This window comes from Mustela nigripes, chromosome 1 (assembly GCF_022355385.1).
Source record: "Mustela nigripes isolate SB6536 chromosome 1, MUSNIG.SB6536, whole genome shotgun sequence".
NCBI lineage: Eukaryota > Metazoa > Chordata > Mammalia > Carnivora > Mustelidae > Mustela > Mustela nigripes.
The window spans coordinates 76,201,601-76,223,011 of record NC_081557.1 but is presented as its reverse complement, the minus strand read 5'-3'; positions in this window follow the sequence as shown (position 1 = coordinate 76,223,011).

The window sequence follows — 21,411 nt, the reverse complement described above, 5'->3', positions numbered from 1 at the left end:
AAGCACTGTGGTCTAAATATATGCAGGGAATAATCCCAGTCTTTTGGTATCTGTTGATACCTGATTTGTGACCCATTATGTGATCTATCCTGGAGAAAGTTTTATGTGCACTCAAGAAGAATTAGTGTTCTGTTGCTTTAGGATGGAATGTTCTGTATCTATCTGTGAAGTCCATCTGGTCTAGTGTGTCATTCAAAACCCTTGTTTCTTTGTTGATTGTTGCTTAGATTATATGTCCATTGTAGTGAGTAGTAGTTCCCTACTATTAATGTATTATTATCAATGTGTTTCTTTACTTTGGTTATTAATTGGTTTATATAATTGGCTGCTCCTGTGTTGGGGGCATATATATTCACAATTGTTAGATTTTCTTATTGGATAGACCCTGTAAGTATGATATAGTGTCCCTCTTCATTCTTTTTTTTTTTTTTTAAGATTTTATTTATTTGACAAAGAGAGATCACAAGTAGGCAGAGAGGCAAGCAGAGAGAGAGCGAGGAGGAAGCAGGCTCCCCGCTGAGCAGAGATCTTTATGCGTGACTCTATCCCAGGACCCTGAGATCATGATCTGACCTGAAGGCAGAGGCCTAACCCACTGAGCCACCCAGTCACCCCCATCTTCATTCTTATTACAATGGTTGTTTAAAATCAAATTTGTCTGATAATAAGATTTCTTTTGAGGTCCATTAACATGGTAAATGGTTCTCCACCCCATCACTTTCAGCCTGGAGGTGTCATTAGGTCTAAAATTAGTCTCTTCTAGACAGCATATGCATGGGGCTTGCTTTTTATTTTTTTTAATCCAATCTGATACCCTGTTTCTTTTGATTGGAGCATTTAGCCCATTTATATTCTAATTAACTATTGAAAGATATGAATTTAGTGTGATTGTTTTGGTTGTAAAGTCCCTGTTTCTGTAGATTGTCTCTTTTTCTTTCTGGTCTATGTTACTCTTGGGCTCTTTCTTTGGTTACAGGATCTCCCTTATATTTTTTGCAGGGCTGGTTTGGTGGTCACATATTCTTTCAGTTTTTGTCTGTCCTGGAAGCTCTTTATCTCTCCTTCCATTCTGAATGACAGCCTTGATGGATAAAGTATTCTTGGCTGTATATTCTTCCCATTTAGTACCCTGAATATATCATTCCAGTCCTTTCTGGCCTGCCAGGTTTCTGTGGATAGGTCTGATGTTAGTCTGATGTTCTAATAGCAGATGTTCCTCCCTCTGTAGGTTAGCCTCTTGTCTTGAGGTGTTCTCAGGATTCTCTTTTTCTCTGAAATTTGCAAGTTTCACTATTAAATGTCAGGATATTGCTCTATCTTTATTTATTTTGGGAGGGGTCATCTCTACCTCTTGGACATAAATACTTGTTTCTTTCCCCAGATCAGGGATGTTCTCAGCTATGATTTGTTCAAATAACCCTTCTGGCCCTCTCTCTATTGCTTCACCCTTAGACACCCCAATAATTCTGACACAGGTACATTTCATGGCACCACTGATACCTCAAAGCTCTCTTCATGGGTTATTAGTTGTTCTCTCTTTTCGTCAACCTCCTTTCCATCAACCTGTCTTCTAGATCACTACCTCTCTTCTGCTTCTCACCCTAGCTCTTAGAGCATCCAATTTAGACTGCATCTCAGTTATAGATTTTTCATTTTGGCCTGATTAGATTCTCTAGTTTCTTTTATGCTTTTTTTTTTTTTTAAAGCCCAGCTATTAACTTTATAATTGTTATCTTGAATTCCATCTCTGACATGTTACTTATAACCTTGTTGATTAGATCTGTGGCAGAGAACATTACCTCTGGTTCTTTCTTTTGTTGTGAATTCTTCCTTGTAATGATTTTTTTCAAGAGAAAAATGGGTGAGTCAGTGAGCAGAATCAAAAATATCAACTATGATCTAAGCAAAATACACATTATACAAATCTGAAGAGATCAGGAACCAAAACAGAAAAGCCAACAAAAACAAAACAAAACGCGGGGCTGAGGGTTAAGAAAGAATGTAATGCCACAGGGTGACATTACAGGGTGTCACAGGGTGGACAAAACAGGATGATCCACTTGTGCCTGAGTGAATTTTGGTCTGTTTGTTAAAAGACACTAAATCCCAGAATTGCAAAGAGAGCAAAACTTATATATATACAAAAAGAAAATTGAATAGAATGAAAAAAGGCCCATCAAATGAAGATGTAAAAAATAAAACTTAAAAAGCGACCTGAAAACAAAGAGTTGAAAAAAAAAAATAAACTAGTTGTAAAGGGAAAAAAGAAAAAAAAAAGAAATAGAAAATTTTAGTCTGAAAGATAAATGAATCAAGAGAAACGTCCTTGAGTTTTATATACTACTTCACCCTAGCACAGAAGTTTTAAAGTCTTGTGCTGCATCTCAGGTGTTTTTGCCTAGGTGCTGTTGCACCATCCCTTGCCAGGAGGCTGGGCTCAGTGTAAGCTGGCTCTTTCTATGGCTTTTGTTCCCTGAAGTCTTTCTGTGCTTCTGAGGATCAAAATTAAAATGCCCATATCCTGATCTCCAGCCCCAGAACTGTAAGATTGTTCAGTAACCCTGCTGGGACAGTTTGTGTGTTTCAAACTCCACAGACTCCTGCCAGTGCATGCCCACAGCAATCCTCCCATAGGAGTTTGAGGGTCCTGAGTTACTGCCCTTTGTAAGGCCCCAGGGCTGAGCGCAGTCACAGAATCATGTGCATATCCATTCCGCTGCTCCGAAGGGAATGGTGGATGGTCCCCGAGTTCCAGTCCACCGCTGTATGCCCAGGCAGAGAGCAGTCACCTGATTTGGCCAGCTTGAAGTTTCTGACAACCTGAGCTGAGATCCCCTTCCTGGACTTCCTGGTGATAACCAGTTTCCCCACTCCACTGCTTTAGCATTCTACCAGCTCAGGCATCCCTGTTAGTTCTGACTCCTGAGATCCTGAGACCATGCTGACGCACCTAGAATTCTGCCCATTTCATCTCCTGAGCCTCCTTCACTGAGGTAGATTTCTAAGAGTACTGATTTTGTCCTCCGGGGTTACATCACTTTCTGGTAGCCAGCTTATGGAGGATCTTCCCCACCCCCTTCACCTTCTGATACCTCCCCTCAGATTCACTTCTTTGCACTTCCTACCTAGCGAAAAAGCAGTTGCTTTTCTACCTGTAGAGTTCCAGATATTTTGTTCTTACATCTCAGGCTGATTTCATGGGTGTTCAGAATGGTTTGATAGCTATCTACCTAAATTCAAGAGACCAGATGAAATGAGGTTCCCTACTCTTCCACCATCCTGCCTCCTCCTCATAACTAAATTTCCATCTGGTAAAAAAAAAAAATTCCAAAAAGTTCCATTGTGATATGAAATTGAAACATCTTATTATGAGCTACACTTGGCCCCAATGACCAGTATCACCTTCATATACAGTTCTTCTCCTCACCCCAAGTTACCCTTGCTAATTATATTACTGGATCAGCGCCTTGTCTATAAGATTTAATACCTGGAAAGACAGCCTGGTTCACAGGTGAAATAGTTTGTCCCTAGGTGGAAATATCCAATATAATTTGCAGCCATCTAACCTAGAGGTGATGAATTGCTAATAGCCTCACTGCACTGAATGCTTTCACAGTAGGCTGAGTTTCAAATGGTATTCTTGGCTATAGAGCAAAGACTAAATACCTTTACACAGACTGGTGGATCAATAATAATGCCTTAGGACTAGATTATGAAATACCTCTCTATGGAAACAGATACAATTTACTAGGTACTGGCTTTATGATACATGTGCATACAACAATGCACATGTGCATGAAGCAACTCCATCTAAAGAAAGGCATCTGGTGATTCAAAGGGGCACATGCACCCCAATGTTTATAGAAGCAATGTCCACAATGGCCGAAACATGTAAAGATTTCCATCAACAGATGAATGGATAAAGGATATGTGCTGTATGTACACAATGGAATATTACACAGAAAGGAAGAAACCTTGACATTTACAACCATGTGGATGAAGCTAGAGGGTATTATGCTAAGGAAAATAAGTCAGAGAAAGACAAATACCATACAACTTCACTCATATGTGGAATTTAAGAAACAAAACAGATGAGCATAGGGGAAGGGAAGGAAAAATAAAATAAGATAAAAATTGAGAGGGTAGAAAACTGTAAGAGACACCGAACTCTAGGAAACAAACTGAGGGTTGCTGGAGGTGAGGTGAGAGTGAGTAAGAGATAATTGGGTAATGGACACTAAAGAGGACATTTGATGTAATGTGCACTGGGTGTTATATGCAACTGATGGGTCCCTAAATTTTACCTTTGAAACTAATAAAAAAAGAAAGGATGTTATCTGGATTGAAAAAAAACAATCAAACATGTAAAATCATCATCTCAATGAATGAAACCACTATAGAAGACTGGGATCCCCAAAAACAGGTCTTTTAACATGTATGGGAGCAACCATTCTCTCCAAAGACAGTCTCCATGGAATCAGCTCACGTGGCTCTTATCAGTCATTTATGTGTCCCACACAGACATACCTCTTTATTCTTGGCTCAGCAACTAGGTACCCAGAACTCATGAGCTGGGGAAATAGGAGAATTTGAGGAAGAACGGAACAGAACATTTCTTTCCCTTTTTTTTTTTATGGCATAATACCACCTCTTTTTATGTGTGTGTGTGTGTCTGTTTGGTCTCGACAGACAGACGGATACAGATCACACTGTGCTTTCTTTGAATTCAGTGGATGGTCTCACAGTTCATATTGGTCAGAACCAAGACCAACTTTGAAAAACTTGAACTTGGACATTGACTGCCCCAGGTGCCTCTCACCACCTCCTTTGGCTTCTTCGGTCACTTGTAATAACAGCATGACAAGAGTGGAACTCATTGCTCTGGGGGGAAAAATTAGCTTATTTTTAAGAGGGGATAGTAAGCTTTAATTGGTTGTGCTTATGTAAATCAGAACTTGAACAGTGGGATGGGACAAAGTGGAGTAGAAATCTCTTTTTCCCTATTACAGAAATGGACTAAGAGCCCCAAGTAGCCTTCATTTCTAGGCAGTAACTCATCATGAGAACACTTCATGATGTTTGTTCATCTGTCCCGGACCATGGGATGTTATTGGCGTCTCATTCTATTTTTTTTTTAAGATTTTATTTATTTATTTGAGAGACAGAGACCATAAGTAGGCAGAAAGAGAGGAGGAAGCAGGCTCCCCGCTGAGCAGAGAGCTTGATGCGGGGCTGGGTCCCAGAACCCCAGGATCATGACCTGAGCCGAAGGCAGAGGCTTTAACTCGCTGAGCCACCCAGGCGCCCCTGACGTCTCATTCTTAGACAGACTTGTGGAAACCACTATCAATGAGAAATAGTAGTGATAGAGATAGTAACTATATTTAATGAGCCCTCAACGACATGGCAGTGGATTTATAGGTGATAAATCTGAATGGCCCAGGAGTTTCTTGTTCTTCTAATGTGTCATTAGCTTAGCAGAAATCTGGCTTAACAGGTCTGAGTTAGTTCAACAGAAGGCTGATACGAGCTTATATCAGCCAGAGGTTTTTTTTTTTTAAGATCACTTCTTCAAGCAGAGAACCTCCATTATTGTGTAAACATGTAGATGTTTCCTGCCCTCTGACCTATAAATATGGAGGACATTATAGGTTGGGGCCATGATGCACAGCGGCCGCTTGGCTTAAGCACTGGGATGATTGGAGCTGAGGGGAGGGAGAAATTTATATACTCTACTACTTTACTGCTTGTACGTTTGTCCCCAATAATGCTTCTTGTGTGTATGTATCCTGTGGTGGTAATAGTGTGTGTTTGAGATTCCTTTGTACAACATTTCTGAATATCCATTCTTCCTGGTATACAAAACTTAAGCTTTGCTGTGGGATCTACACCTTGGTAAGGATAACCCTAATTGCTCAATTAGAGCTCATTAGAGCTCAATTCTAATGATCAAAGGCTGGTAATCCTGTTGCGTTTATCAGTGATTGGTCGGAGGTGGGCCTATGCTCCTATAATGAATCATGAGACATAAGGGAAGTCTGCTGGAAAACTTCATCACTTTTAAAAGAGATATACAGATGGGGGCACCTGGGTGGCTTAGTTGGTTGATCATCTGCCTTCAGCTCAGGTCATGATCCCAGGATCCTGGGATCGAGCCTCACATCGGACTCCCTGCTCAGCCTGCTTCTCCCTCTCCTTCTGCCTGCCACTCCCCCTGCTTGTGCTCTTTCTCTGTCAAATAAATGAATAAAATCTTAAACAAATAGAAATAAGAAGAGATATACAAATAGATGTCAACACTGATGTGTCTGAGTCTGCATTCGATGCCTGAAGCCATTGCAGTACTGGCCACCATCTGGCCGGCATCTGGGCAGTTTGGGTCTCAAAGGGCAGCAGGAAAGATGAGAAAAGGTGAGATGAGTGTGTCACTGAAATAACAGACCCTAGAGTCATTCTCATACAAAATTCTTGTTTGGAGAAAAAACAAAATATTATTGTAAGATAGTTGAATAAAAACTTTCTGTACTGATGTAGTACCTTTTATGTAAAAAATTGCCACTCCTAGTTTTCTGAAACTATTATTTTTAATTTTATTTGTGTGTTGAGTGCTTTTCTGCATCCATTGAGATGATTAAATGGCATTTTTCTTAATTGGTAAATAACACCGATTTTTTTCCCCATGTTGGAAATGAGCAGTTACTTTGCTCAGATAAACCCAACTTTATTATTATTGTTTTGGCTTGGATTTCCTATATGTACTTAGAATTTTTACATCTATTTTTATTAGTCATTTAATATTATCTCACTTTATTATTATTCATTATTATTTCACTATATTATTTACTATGATTTTCTTTCTTTTCCTACATTCCCCTTGTTTAGCTGGTTTCTTGCATAAAATGGACTTAGTAGATTTCTTTTTCTATTATCTGGAGTGACTTGTATGAGATATAGTTCATCTATTTTTGTAAACATCTCCTGTAACCTTGTTTGGGCTTGTAGTCTTGCTGCCTCTGAGACAGACACCGGCGGTGTGTTGGGCATTTATCAGGAGTGCTTGGGCAGGCAGCAGTGGAAAACTGCAGGACTTCTGTCCTCCCAGAATGCAGAGAAAAGCAGGGAATATTCGCTTCCCATGTGTGGTCTGGCTCCATAAAGCTCCAAATGTTGATGTGTAGCACACCCAATTTCATTCAGTTCTACATATTTAAAAATATGTATTCTAATTTCTTTTTTTAATCCATGGATTATTTTACTGTATGATTTTCATTTCCAAATGCATGGTTCTTAAATATTTTTTGGAATACAAATAAAAGTTTATTGTACAAAATTGAGGCTTGTATTTTACTTAGTTCACTAAGGCTAACCAAAGACCTGGTGTTTTTTCTTTAATAATTCATAAAAATTTCTTTCTTTCCCCTCCAACTATTAAAATGGCCTGACCAAATGTTATCAAAACAAACATTAAACATGACACCAAGCCCTTTAAAGACACCTATCCCATAGGCTGTATCTTGGCATAGGTGATCTTCATGGCATAGGATGTATGATTTTAAATTCCTGTAAAGCATCCCTAGCAGTTCCGGCCTTTCCATCATTTTCAAATTCAACGAAAGCAATGTCATGACTTGCAGGTACCAAATACTGCACCATATGGCCAAACTGAGAAAACAGGGCATTAGGGATCTCTTCAATTCTTCTTTTTTAACTTTGTCATTTATATTGTTGATATAAACTGTACGATTTGGTCTGACGTCCATGTTTTGGGTTGAACTGTTCAAATAGCCTGAGTCCTACACTGGTCTGGTATGTTATTTTTTTGTTTCTTTGTTTATTTCAAGTTTTTATTTAAATTCATGTTTGTTAACATCTAGCGTAGTATTGGTTTCAGAAGAATTTAGTGACTCATTATTTACATATAATACCCAGTGCTCCATGATGTGATGAGCACTGGGTGTTATATGCAACTGATGAGTCGTTGAACACTACGTCTGACACTAACGATATACCATATGTTGGCTAATCAAATTTAAATTAAAAGAAATAAAATGAAACAAGATGGGATTGGGAGGGAGACAAACCATAAGAGACTCTTAATCTCACAAAACAAACTGAGGGTTGCTGGGAGGTGGGGGAGTAGGGAAAGGGTCACTGGTGATGGACATTGGGAAGAGTATGTGCTATGGTGAGTGCTGTAAATTGTGTGAGCCTGATGATTCACAGACCAGTACCCCTGGGGCAAATAATACATTATATGTTAATAAAATAATTTTAAAAGATAAATTAATTAAAAGGAATACCCAGTGCTCAATGCAATGAGTGGCCTCCTTATTGCCATCACGAATTAGCCCACACCACCATCTACCTCCCCTCCAACAACCCTCAGTTTGTTTTCAATAGCTAAGAGTCTCTTATGGTTTGCCTCCCTCTGTTTTCTATTTTATTACATTTTTCCTTCCTTTCTCCTATGTTCATCTGTTTTATTTCTTAAATTCCACATATGCCTGAAATCATATGGTATTTGTCTTTCTCTGACTGACTTATTTCACTGAGCATTATACACTGTAGTTCCATGCTGTTTGCAGATGGCAAGATTTCATTCTTTTTGATGGCTGAAAATATTCCATTGTATATATACATCTTCTTTATTCATTCATCAGTTGATGGACACGTGGGATCTTTCCATAATTTGCCTTTTGTTGATAGCGTTGCTATAAACATATGGGTACACATACCCCTTCAAATCAGGATTTTTGTATCCTGTGGATAAATACCTAGGACTGCATTTGCTGGGTTGTAGGGTAGCTCCATTCTTAACTTTTGGGGACCCTCCATACTGTTTTCCAGAGTGGCTGCACCAGTCTGTATTCCCACCAACAGTGTAAGCCCCTTTCTCCACATCCTCACCAACATGTTATTTCCTGAGTTGGTAGTCTGTTTTTTTTTTTTTTTTTTAAATCTTTTTGATCCTGATTCCCAATTTGGTGTTTATTTATTTTTTTAATGTTTTTGTTTATTTGTTTGTTTTTGTTTTTTAAAGATTTTATTTATTTGACAGACAGAGATCACAAGTAGGCAGAGAGGCAGGCAGAGAGAGGGGTGAGGGAAGCAGGCTCCCTGCTGAGCAGGGACTCCATTCCAGGGGCTCCATCCCAGGATCCTGGGATCGAGATCTGAGCCGAAGCAGAGGCTTAACCCACTGAGCCACCCAAGTGCCCCCAATTTGGTGTTTATGTATGGAAAATACTTTTCATAAAATGTCAATTACTCAAAATTTTCTGACACATTGTTGGAACCTAATAATATATAGTCAAATGTGGAAAAAATTTGTATGTGTTTGTTGTACCTATAAGAGACTCTATATATCCCTTAGCTTAAGCTTATTAAAAACATTATTCAATGAATTAATTTTTGTCTGATTGGGCTAAGGGTTTTGTCTGATTGAGCTAAGGGTTTTCAGTATGTATGTATGACATATACATACATACACTCAGTATGTATGTATGATAAAGTCCCCTATTTAACATTGAATTTGTCAGTTTCTCTTTGTAATTATGTTACTTTCTACTTTATGTGTTTTGAGGTTACATTGTTAAATTTATATGTGATCAGGATTGCTAGGTTTTCTATGCAGATTCCATTTTCCTCACTTAAGTACTATCATTCCTTAATGTTATTAAATCTGTTTGCCTTAAATGCTATTTTGTCATTTATTAAGTGTTACTCTACCCATTATCATCTGCATCTATCTCTTTAAAAATTTTTTCCTGAGATCAAATCCTTTTAGTGAATTGTCTGTTCTAATTTTATATTTTTGTCCCTCTTAGCCTGGCTTAACACCCTTAGAACCAAATCCCATATGTGATCCCTAGACTCCTGTTGATACCAGCTGATAAACTCTTGACACTCTTAAATCTATAGCCCATTTTCTCCTGGACCAGGCCTTGTACTCTGCTAGTGGGCCATGGTGGGATGGGGGATGGCTGATTTAAGGTTGGAAGGATTTGTTCTCAGCTGCATTTGTGTCTGTCTGCTGGTGCCATGACTGAGTCCACTCAGACTGTGCCAAACTCCATCAAAGGCTTTCTTATTTTCTTCCCTTTCCCTGAATTGGAAATTGAGAGCTTTTAAGTTGTCTTCTCTCTTCTTTCCTGGGCTGTGCGTACATCCTGTGTACTTCACAGTCTTTGTTGCCATAGGAAGCAGTGCCCAGCCCCTTGATCTCCTAGTGCCCGCCTTCCGTCTGCCCTCTACCCCATGCCTGTCATAGTGACAATTTGAGTAATCATGCCACCAACCAACACCAAAGACATCTCATTTCCCTCCACCAAGAAAGTTACCTATGGGTTTACTAAACATCTTTGTAACCTCATTTTAAGGATTTATTATTTGAGGCTACTTCTGCTATCAATTACTCTACCAGTTAGGTTTCCAGCAGGGAAGAAGGGTACATTCAGAAGGGGTATGACTGAGGTAAGCTTTGTTAGGGGTGAATTTAAAGAAAACCAGAATTTAAAGAAAACGCCCTTCTTTTGTAGGTACAAGTCCTCATCATCGCCATTCTAAGTGGCTATCCTCTCTTACATAATCCTATTTGCTTTCTGTTTTTATGGGATTCAAGTTTTCTGAAATCCCTTGCTTTTGAGTTTAGTTGTATTCGCTTATTTGAAAATTGAAGTCTGTCTTCTTGATCATTTCCACCATTTGGTACAAGGGAGGAAGATTGCAGATATGTCCACTTAACTAACTTGAAACTAGAACTCTATGTACATTGCAATAATAATATTAAAATTTTCAACTTTATAATCCCTTATCCGTAATTCTGTCATTTACAAAATTTTGTGAAACCTTGCATTTTCCCCCCAAGTCGTTTGGCATCTTGATGCAATGTGAATTAACTTAACAAAATTAATTAATAAAACCTGTTTTGAATTGCCCTGACACTTTTTGATTGTCTTTATTTATCCTCCCTAATATGAATGTTCAGATGTATAACTGCAGAAATATTAATATATTTCCCATAACTTCTGTAGATTTATTCTGTTAAAATAAATGTACAGATTTATGGTACAGGTGGCGGAGTTGAGCAGGTGCACTCAGTACTTTGTAGATCCAGTTCTGGACTCTCTGACTTTGGGCAAGTTGTTCAGACAAAGCCTGCATTCTGCAGATAGAAAATGCAGATCATATTTGCACTGGTATCAGTTGGTTACTATGAGGCATAAGTGAGATAACAGCATATTTTGTCTATTATTGAGCACAATGCTTGAAGCACAGTGAGCTCTCAAAACTTAGAAGCTATTACTGTTACGATGATCTTTTTAGCAAGCAACTCATATATGAATGGGACTGTACTGTGCATAATACTCTGTAACTTGCTTTTTAAATTAAACAGTATTGTGACCTGGTTTCCATGTCATTAATTTGATCTCTGCGTTTTAATGGTTTTATAGTGTAACCTCTACTGACCCCTGCAGTTGAGTTCCTTCTGCTACTACCCAGAAGTGCTTGCTGAAATATGAATTTGAGTACATGTCTCTCTGTTCCAAACCTTAACTGACTCCTCTTTCCTTAAAGTGTCAAGTCTAAACTCCTAGTGTAGTCTGAACACTGCTTCTGTAACCTTAGCTGCCAAGCCTATCACCTTTAGGTTCTGCTTTAGGAATTCCAAGGACCTGTATTTCTCTACTTCTGGAAAATCCTTTGTAATTTCTTGGCATTCTATTTTTACACATTTTGTTATGGCCCAAAAGAGAACAGAGAGAACTTCTCCCCTTTCAAGAGCCTGATCAAGTGAATAAACCCTTTCCTGTCTGAATGAATCCCTTTCTCCTCGTAGTGCCTGCATAGGCATTGCAGGGCTGTGTAGGGCTCTCTCCACCGTGGTGCTTAATATTGTCCAGAGACTTGCACATCTCTTTATAGGATTGTCACCTCATCAAGGCTCAAACAATCTGAAGGGAGGAAACATATCATTGTTATCATATTGTATCATATCTTTGAGTCTAGCACAGTATCACCTCGGAGATACACACACATATTTCCAGACAAATAAAAAAATTTGATCATTTCTATATGTAGCACATCCTTTTCTAATTCTCAGTTTCAGGAAGTAAGGTGATTTCTTTGAAACATTATCTGCATCCTCTGGTTAAAGGTAATCTTGTGGAGGATCTGTGCCAGATCTCATTTGTTACTGCTTCCTTGTATTGTCTTGTATAGGACCTAACACAACAATGGACAGTGGCAAAGTAGCAAATAGGACTAAATTTAACCACGAGGATGAACATCTCAGAGAATTAAATACATTTTCTAAAGTTGTACATTTAGCCAGTTGAGGAGCTGAGGTCAGAATTCCGGTTTTCACATTCTGAGGATGTACTTTTTCTTCTCTTTGCAAATATCTTTTCTTCAGTTCCCAACTCTGTGCTGACCAGTTGATGTGCTTCTAGTCTGTCACCTAAAGATACTCAGTTCTTTATGTATCCTCACATAAAGCATCAAAAGGGACTTTGTTTCTCTCTTTCTAGTCAACACAAATTTCTCAGATCAGGTTGTTTTCTAGGGTTTATTGTTTTGTAGTAGTCACATCAAAGAGCTTTGGTAACATCTCTGTACTTGCTCGTAATTAGAAAAAACAGCCATAGCAAACTTGCAACACAATCTAGAGTTTTCTACTGGATTTATGCTCACTATGGAGTCCGACTTCCACATGGTCAGGGACTGCTCTAAAGGTTCCCAGGTGGCCTGTGAAGAAAACAGTGAGGGATATGAATCTCCTTTGGTTTGTCTTTTCTTTGTTTTCTCTGGATAAATTGAAACTAGGAGGGGGGATCGTTAAAGGATGGGCAGGGGAGAGTTCCCTCCATCTTCATTTTCTGCCTTTCTTCAAACCAGGAACCCTATGTTTGGGCTGTCTTTGTCACAATCCCCAGGGGATTTCTATTCTCTCCCACTCGATTTTACCACCCACACACTTCCAGCATCCCTTTGACTTGTCTCTCTTATCTGGCTCCACCTTACCTCAGTGAAACTTGAGATGAGTTATATATATATATAAATATTATATATATATATATATATAATATAAATATATATATATATTTCTCCTCACCCTTTAATTTATTTTGCCTCTTGGCTGTATCATATATCACTTTTTAAAAAGGTTATTTATTTATTTATTTGGGAGAGAGAGCAATCATGAGCAGGGGGAGGGGCAGAGGGAGAGGGAGATCTTTTTTTTTTTTTCCTATTTTTGGTTAAATTTTTTTTTAACATCTTAATTTTATTTTATTTTTTTCAGTGTTCCGAGATTCATTGTTTCTGCACCACAACCAGTGCTCTATGCAATGCCCTCCTTAATACCCACCACCAGGCTTAAGCAGACTCCCTACTGAGGTCAGACCCAAATGCAGGGCTCAGTCTCATGACCCTAAGATCATGATCTGAGCTGAAAGCAAGAGTCGGATGTTTAACTGACTGAGCCACCTAGGCTGCCCTCACTTTTTTTTTTTTTTTTTTTAAGCCAAAGGGAACTTTCTAGACCCCAATCCTACAGCTGTTCTACTTGAAAGGCTTCTTGGTGGAAAATCAAACTACTCTTTTTCACTTATCAGGCTTTTTAGGGTCTATTGTTTAGGTCTTTCCTTGTATTGGAGTGATGTGTCTCTAGCTAGCACAGTTTCCAATCTATCGTCGGTTAAGATTCTTTCGCAGAGTGACTAAACAAGAAACTGCTTCATTGAGGACAGCCATCAGACATGCTCTTAACTTTGGATGCCTCTTTCTTATATTACTGGAAAGCCAGGTCATGCTTAAAAATATATATACTCAACTCTTCAGTGACAGCATCTGGTCCTGAATCCTGTTCCTACCCTGGCCACAGACTCTTTTATGGGTTTTCCTGGGCTACACTCCCCACTCCTGATAATATGGATGCCAGTCCCATTTGTGGGAACAGCAGGTGTCTACTGGCTCCCACTGAGTTAAGTTTGCATTTTAAAATGCACTAACTTCAGATCACAGAATTAGTTATGGAGACACATGAACTCATGCTTCTTTGTTTTATAGGTATTTTTATTAATTTTGCACTCCCTAGTAAAATTAGAGTACACACTCATTTCAGTGGAAAGACTATTGGAAAACCAAGACAACTTTGACAACTCTGTTCTAGTAGTATTCCTATTAAGTTATGCATGTTTTTTCCTAGTGGAAGCATAGTTAACTAGTTTCACAAAGACCGATGACTTGTCTTTTTATCTCAAAGGATGGCCAGTCCTGTGCTCTTGCTTCTTGTTTCTAAAACTCATTCCCAAGACTCCAGAGGCTTCCCTCCTTCTGAGCCTGTACTTCACACCTCAGGCTGGCATTTCTTTCATATTTGGAACACCCAACCCTCTTCCTGCAGTTGTCTAAATCATTTATGTAGTCAATAAGCACTTGTTGAAGGTTTGTTACATGCCAGGAAGTTTTTATCGGTGTTAGGCTCCAATAGTGAATTGGACAGTCACAGTCTCTGCCCTCATAAAGCAGAAATTTGTGGTATTGAAAGAGACACAACAGATCAAAAATGGAGTCACTTGGTTGCTAAGCTCATGTAACCAAACCAAAACTTAATACTTAATCTAATTGCAGTTTCAACCTCTCCCAGGAAGGTAATCTTAAACCAAAAATCTGGAATTTTCTGGTCAGCACTAGTGAGTTAATTCATTCCACAAACCCCTACCATTCCCAAAAGAAAAATGAATTAATCTGCTCTTTCCTTGCCCCTCCCCGCTTATGTGTACAAAAGTCACCTGCTCTGTTCAGCTCTTCAGACCTTCTTTCCATCATCTGCTAGATGGGATGCTGCCTGCATCATGAATCATTGAATAAAGTCCATTACATCTTGAACTTTATTCAGTTGAATTTTGTTTTTTAATAGTGGGGATTGGGTACCTTTTTTTTTTTTTTTTTAAAGAGATAGCATGATTTTATCGAAATGTTTTAGCACAAGATTGGGGAATCTTAAAATCCTATATTCTAAGCCAATGTGAGCATTGTAAATAACATATTCCTGAATTTAGCTGGCATCATATCTGAGTAAAGTTATAATATGAAAGTAGTACTAATAAACTAATATAATTTAAATTGGAGGCTAAATAATTTTGGCATATTCACATTTCTCTGGTTGACCTTTATGACTAGACATACTCCAAGTCTACCTTCTTTCAACTGAGTTGGACAGGACCAAAATATTTAGTGGTCTCACTTAAAAGTCTTCACACCACTAGTAGCAAGGAATAGGAAAGTTCTGGCATTAAGATACAGTCAATGTGTATCACGCAATTACTTTACCAGGTTACAATGTCATTCTTTCTCAAAAGCCATTTTAAGATTCAGCAAAATGCCACCCTCTGCAACAATTAAATGATAATTCTAACTTTCATCCAAACTGTGATGCGGTAAAATTTGAAGTTTTAAGAATTGTTGTTCAGTGGGGCGCCTGGGTGGCTCAGTTGTTAAGTGTCTGCCTTTGGCTCAGGTCATGAATGATCCCAGGTCCTGGGACCAAGTTCTGCATTGGGCAGAATCTCTGCTCAGCGGGAAGTTCTCTCCGCTCAGCGGGAAGCTTGCTTCTACCTCTCCTGCTCTCCCTGCTTCTGGTCCCTCTCTCGCTGTGTCTCTCTCAGTCAAATAAATAAAATTTTTTTTTAATTTTTTATTTTTTATAAACATATATTTTTATCCCCAGGGATACAGGTCTATGAATCACCAGGTTTACACACTTCACAGCACTCACCAAAGCACATACCCTCCCCATAAAATCTTTAAAAAAAAAAAAATAGTTGTTCAAGTTTGTTAATGGCTTAAATAGACTTGATTTTTCACCCACAGCATTTAGATCAAAGAATTTATTCTCTAAAAGTTTTAAGATTCGACAGAAGGGTGAGATTGTTGTTGGTTACCAGCCCTCCTCTTTTGGGGCTGAAGAAATCAGTTGGTTGTCTACCAAAGCACACAGAATAAAATTCACAGAGTCAGGGCATGACTTATGCCAGAGACAGTGAGGTACTTCACTTAGGAGAATGCTGTCCAGAGTCATCTCACAAATAATGACTACTCAGTGAACTTCTCCTCCATGGCACTTTTGGGGCCACTTTTTAAAAATTACCTTACTAGAGCAACTAAAGTTTAATTATTTGTATTTTTTCCACAGGCCTCTCCTACCCACATTTTTCATGTAACTGCTTTAGTTAAAATAATCAGTTGCCTTGAGTCTTGCTACTTCGGATTACAAAAAGCAAAAACACAACCAAAATGAACAAATGTTTAAATATGCATTCAGTGGCGCTCATAAAAATTTGCCTTTTTATTTATGTTAAAAGCAAAATAATGATCATCAGACTGGTAAATTTGACGAGATTTATAGGAGCCTTTATCATGATGAAAATCCAAAATATGAAATTATATTGGGAAAAAAATGCAAAGTAAAAGCTATGGTTAAAAATGCAATGTAAAAGGGCAAGACCTGAGCTACACTAAAGAACCATCCATCTGGGATGGAGAGAGGGGAGTATCAGTGTGACAGTGACTTTGGAGACTGTATCTCAAAATACTTTGTCGATCAGATCTTTGGCCAAGCAGAACTTTGGAATTTTAGCACACAGCATTTCAGGCAATAGCTATGTAACCAAACCCAAGTTCATCTGTCTGATGTGCAGTAAAGCCAATCACTGAGACACAGAAGAGGATGCAAGGAAAAGGGTTCATGGTAGAGGCAGCCAAATGAGAAAACAGGAGACTAGCTTAAATCCAGCTCCCCAGCTGAGGTTAGAACCAGGTCTTAATAACCACAAGGGTTGGGATTACACACGTACTAATGAAATGGCAGGGAAAGTTATGATCATTCATGAGGAAAGATGGAACGTATGCATTGAACAAACACGTAGGTAACATATTGTGTGTTCACTGTGGGGTGGAGATTTAACACTAAAATTAGGCAGATTTGGCCACTGACATCAGAAGGTCTTCAGGACAAGGAGAGGAGTTGTGTGTGAGCTCAGAGAGCTGATATAAACCGGATCGGGTCTTGGGCTCCTTATCTCTGGTAAGGTATGCAGGGCCTTGCATGTTCACAGGCTGGAATCATATCAGTGACCTTCAGTAGTGTCAGCTCAGGCCTCTGTGGAGACAGCTAGTGCATTTGTTGGTGGGCCATTTTTATACATCCTCCTTCAGGAACCATGACATGGGGTGTTAAAAGATAAACTTAGCCATATTAAATTTTTTTTAAGTTTATTGGAGCAAAACTTCGAGTTGGCCAGCATCCAGTCTTGCAGAGAGAAAGAAACTCTGAGGAGCCATACAAAATGAAAGACTTTTAAAAGGTTGAAATGAGGGGGTTTAAGAAAATTATACTAGCATAAGAGTGGGTTGCTTTATGCAAAGTTACTTTCCTTTAGAGGATGGCAGGGGTGTATTATGCAGCTTATCTCACTAGTGCTGATCAGGTAATTGACTGGTTTAAGATTCCACTTCTGGGGGCACCTGGCTGGCTCAGTGGGTTAAAGCCTCTGCCTTTGGCTCAGGTCATGATCTCAGGGTACTAGGATGAGCTCCTTATCTGGCTCTCTGCTCCTCGGGGAGCCTGCTTCCCCCTCTCTCTCTGCCTGCCTCTCTGTCTACTTGTGATCTCTATCTGCCAAATAAATAAAATTAAAAAAAAAAAAGATTCCATTTCTGGGAGAGCTGAAAATATAATTCTCAGTTTAGTGACATGGGCTTCACTTACGTGACTCCATTTTGGGCCTGTTGTCTTGTTTGATATCTTTTATTTTCAAAGAATATGCATATTTGCATTTTTCTTTCATTCCCTTGTCGATTTGGGGTTATTTCCAAGAGGATAAGGGGAAACTACAGCCTTTGCTCTACCATTTAAACAATGGAAATTCTCTTTATTCATTCATCCAATATTTGCAATTGTTCTTTTCTTTTGGCATTTAGATTGACTTACGCATTCAGCAGGTTCTTGGGAAAGACAATGAGAAACCTCTTTCTAAACAATTTCATTCACAAAAATGAGCATCTTTTTAGTGTTACCAGACAGGAGCACTTGGATATCCAAATTCGCTGTTTACTGCCCTAAGTTTTATTTTGAGTGAATTCTTCATTTAAGGAGCTCAGATTCTAGAAGGGGAAAGGATAAAAGGCAGATTTCGAACATGTTTTCTGCCTTCAAAGGCTTACAATTTAATAGGGAAATTATAAGACATTCAGCTACAATGTTAGTTCATGATTCATCCACGTTAGAGGGAGAAAGCCTTTCAAACCAGAAGGATTTGAAAAGAATGGATTCAAGAGGGGGACACAGAATTCATAGACATAAGTCTCTGAATACACAGAATGTCTGAAGTGAATGGGCAAAGTGGATCCCAGCTGGAACAGGGGTGGGAAGACGTGGGAGGACAGCTGCAATGTGCATTTGAGGAGGCGGCTTCTTTTTCAGCTTATGGTATCTGGGGAGAGAACGGGTAGGAAAGTCCAATAAAATTGGAAAGGTATATTGAGCTTGAATTTAGAGGGTCATACACACCAGGTAAAGAAGTTTGAATTTTACTTGATCAGCAAAATACACAAGATATTTTTAATCAGGAGAAATGCTGAGGGTAATGCCTTTAAAGGAGAGTTTGAAGAATGGCTATGAATGGGGGTGGGTAAGGTGTGAACTAGACTAACCCAATCAGGAGGTGATGGTCATAGTCAAATGTGTAGTAATTGAGTTTCAATATGACTGCAAGTGAGAAAGGGCAGATGTGAGGGACAAGGGGGCTGGTGTTGAAAATGTCTTGCACTGTGACTACCTTTGGGGGTTCATATGCTGAGAGGTCTTACACAGAACTAAGGGACTCACAGATGTTATATTTTCTCTTTCATGGATTCTCTCTTCTTTAAGGACATTTGGTGAAATTATAGCATTATTAAATGGACATTTGTCACAAACACTCTCAATTTTGTTTTCTGAGTGTAACTATAATAACTATCTTAACATCCTTTTCTGCTAGTTCCTTCACTTGTGAATATGTTTCTACTGATTAATTTTTCTCCTGGTTATGCACCACACTTTCCCTGGTAATTTTTTAAAAGATTTATTTATTTATTTGAGAGAGAGAGAGCATGAGCAGAGAGAGGGATAGAGAGAATCCTCAAGCCCACTCCCCACTGAGCACAGAGCCTGTTGCAGGGCTCTATCCCAGGCCCCTGAGATCATGAGCTGAGCTGAAATCAAGAGTTGGCCACTCAGCTGACTGAGCCAGCCAGGTGCCCCTAGCTGGTAATTTTTGATTATATGCTGGGCATTGTAAATTTTATGTTGTTTGATGGGTTTGCTGTAATTCTTTATGTATTTCAGAATGGGATGTCACTATGTCACTTGGAATTAATTTGATCATTTGAAGGATTATTTATAAGCTTTGTTAGAAAGAGAATATATTCCAAATCATTATTAGGACTCTACTGGGTTCTCCACACATTAAGATATCATCTTCCCACTCTGGGTGGTGAGATGTGAACAATTCCCAACCCTGTGCAACCCTGAGGATTTTTTTCTGCCTAATCCTTTTTAGTCATTTTTTTCCCCCTGGCCTTGGTAGTTTTCTCACATGCATGCCCAGTTCAGAACTCAGACAAAGATTCATGGGAACCTCTCTGCAGAACTCCAGAGCTCCCTGTGCAGATTTCTTTTGGGCACTTTGTTCTACAAAGTAGCTATCTTGATACAATTTAGCTATCTTGGTCCCCCTGCATTTGGATCTCTTATTTGGATTCCTTTACTGTGCTATACCCTGGAAGCTGCATGCAAACACTAAGCTCATGCAATAATAGGGCTTATCTTGTTGGCAACTCTTATCTCAAGAATCACAGTCCTGTGCTGCCTTCTGTCCATGTCTGGAAATCATTGTTTTAAATATTTCTGTATGGTCTGGTTTTCTAGCTGTTTAAGGCAAGAGGGTAAATCTGTTCTGTGTTTTAAATGTTACATATTACACCTTGGTTGGATCAAGTTCTCTCTCTAGATTTTAGGATTATGGAAACTGCTCTAATTTTCATTTTATTTAAATGCCTAAATTTAATGAATGGTAAATGTGAGAAGCTGAGTAATATACATACACTTTGTTATAGTAGGGACAATTAATAATGAGTGTTGGTTTAATTTATAAGAAAGTTTCAGAAATTGGAAAAAATATATAAATATGAAAACCAGGTAAGAACCCTGAAGTTTTTTAGCAAATTAAGTAATAACTTATAAGTTATTTGATCAACATAATCAATAAAACTTATCTCCTGTACTATAATATAATTTCTTAGCTATGATTTTGATATTTCACATAGCAGTGTATTTTTACCCACAAAAAAGATTCTTTATTATATTTAATTTTTTTCCTTGAAGGTATTAGAAGCAAGTGAGAGAACTATGTCCTAGATTAATATATTTATTGTGTTGTAATATCTTTCCACTAATACAAAAGCATTTGGCACATTTTCTATTACAGATTATTTTAACCTATATTTCTTAAGATCATTATAGCATTTTCTTCCTTCCATCTAACTTTTCCTCCTGAATACAATCCAAATAAGCTAAAAATCTCCTTTGTTTTTACAACCAAATACATGAATTTCAATTTTGAGGTATTCCAGATGATATGACCTGTTCTAACAGTTATGGCTTTAAATATTTTTATTATCCTGGTTTATATCTTAGTGTAAGTACTTTTTAATTTCTATGTGTAGGACAGTTCTTCTAAGCTGAAAGTGTGATAGATTGTGCACACATTTCTTTTAGGCTTAGGTTTCAGTACTAATACTTCAAAAAAATACCAGGTTGTCATTTAGAATATGGACTCCCTTTCCCCAGTCAGTGACACCAAGGCAGGCACAATGGGAAGAGCTCCCAGCAATAGCAGGGGCCACTCTGGGGAATCTCTCTGTCTTTGCAATCCTGAGACACTCCTTGGTGTCTAAAGACACCAGGGTAGTCAGGGACATAATCACAGCGGGGGATAGAGGGAAAGATCCAAGAACTTGAGAATTATAGAATTCCCAATCTGAACAACAGAGAGCAAATAGGCCAGATCATCACCATCATCATCATCAGAAATTCAGGACCTTGTGGGAAAGTAACAAATAATAAAACACATCTAACATTTATATTATTGGAGTCTGATAAGAAGAGGAAAAAGAAAGTTGGGATGAAATAATTTTTGAAGAAATAATGGTTACTCACTGCAAGGAAGATACCCCACAGGTCAAGGGCTCAAACTCACATGACTGTCTCCTACTAACCCCATTTGATGCCAGTTGCAGGATGTCACTTGTATTTCTGATTGGCTACAAATCAATTTTTCATAACTCCTTCTGCATGTTTGATATTTG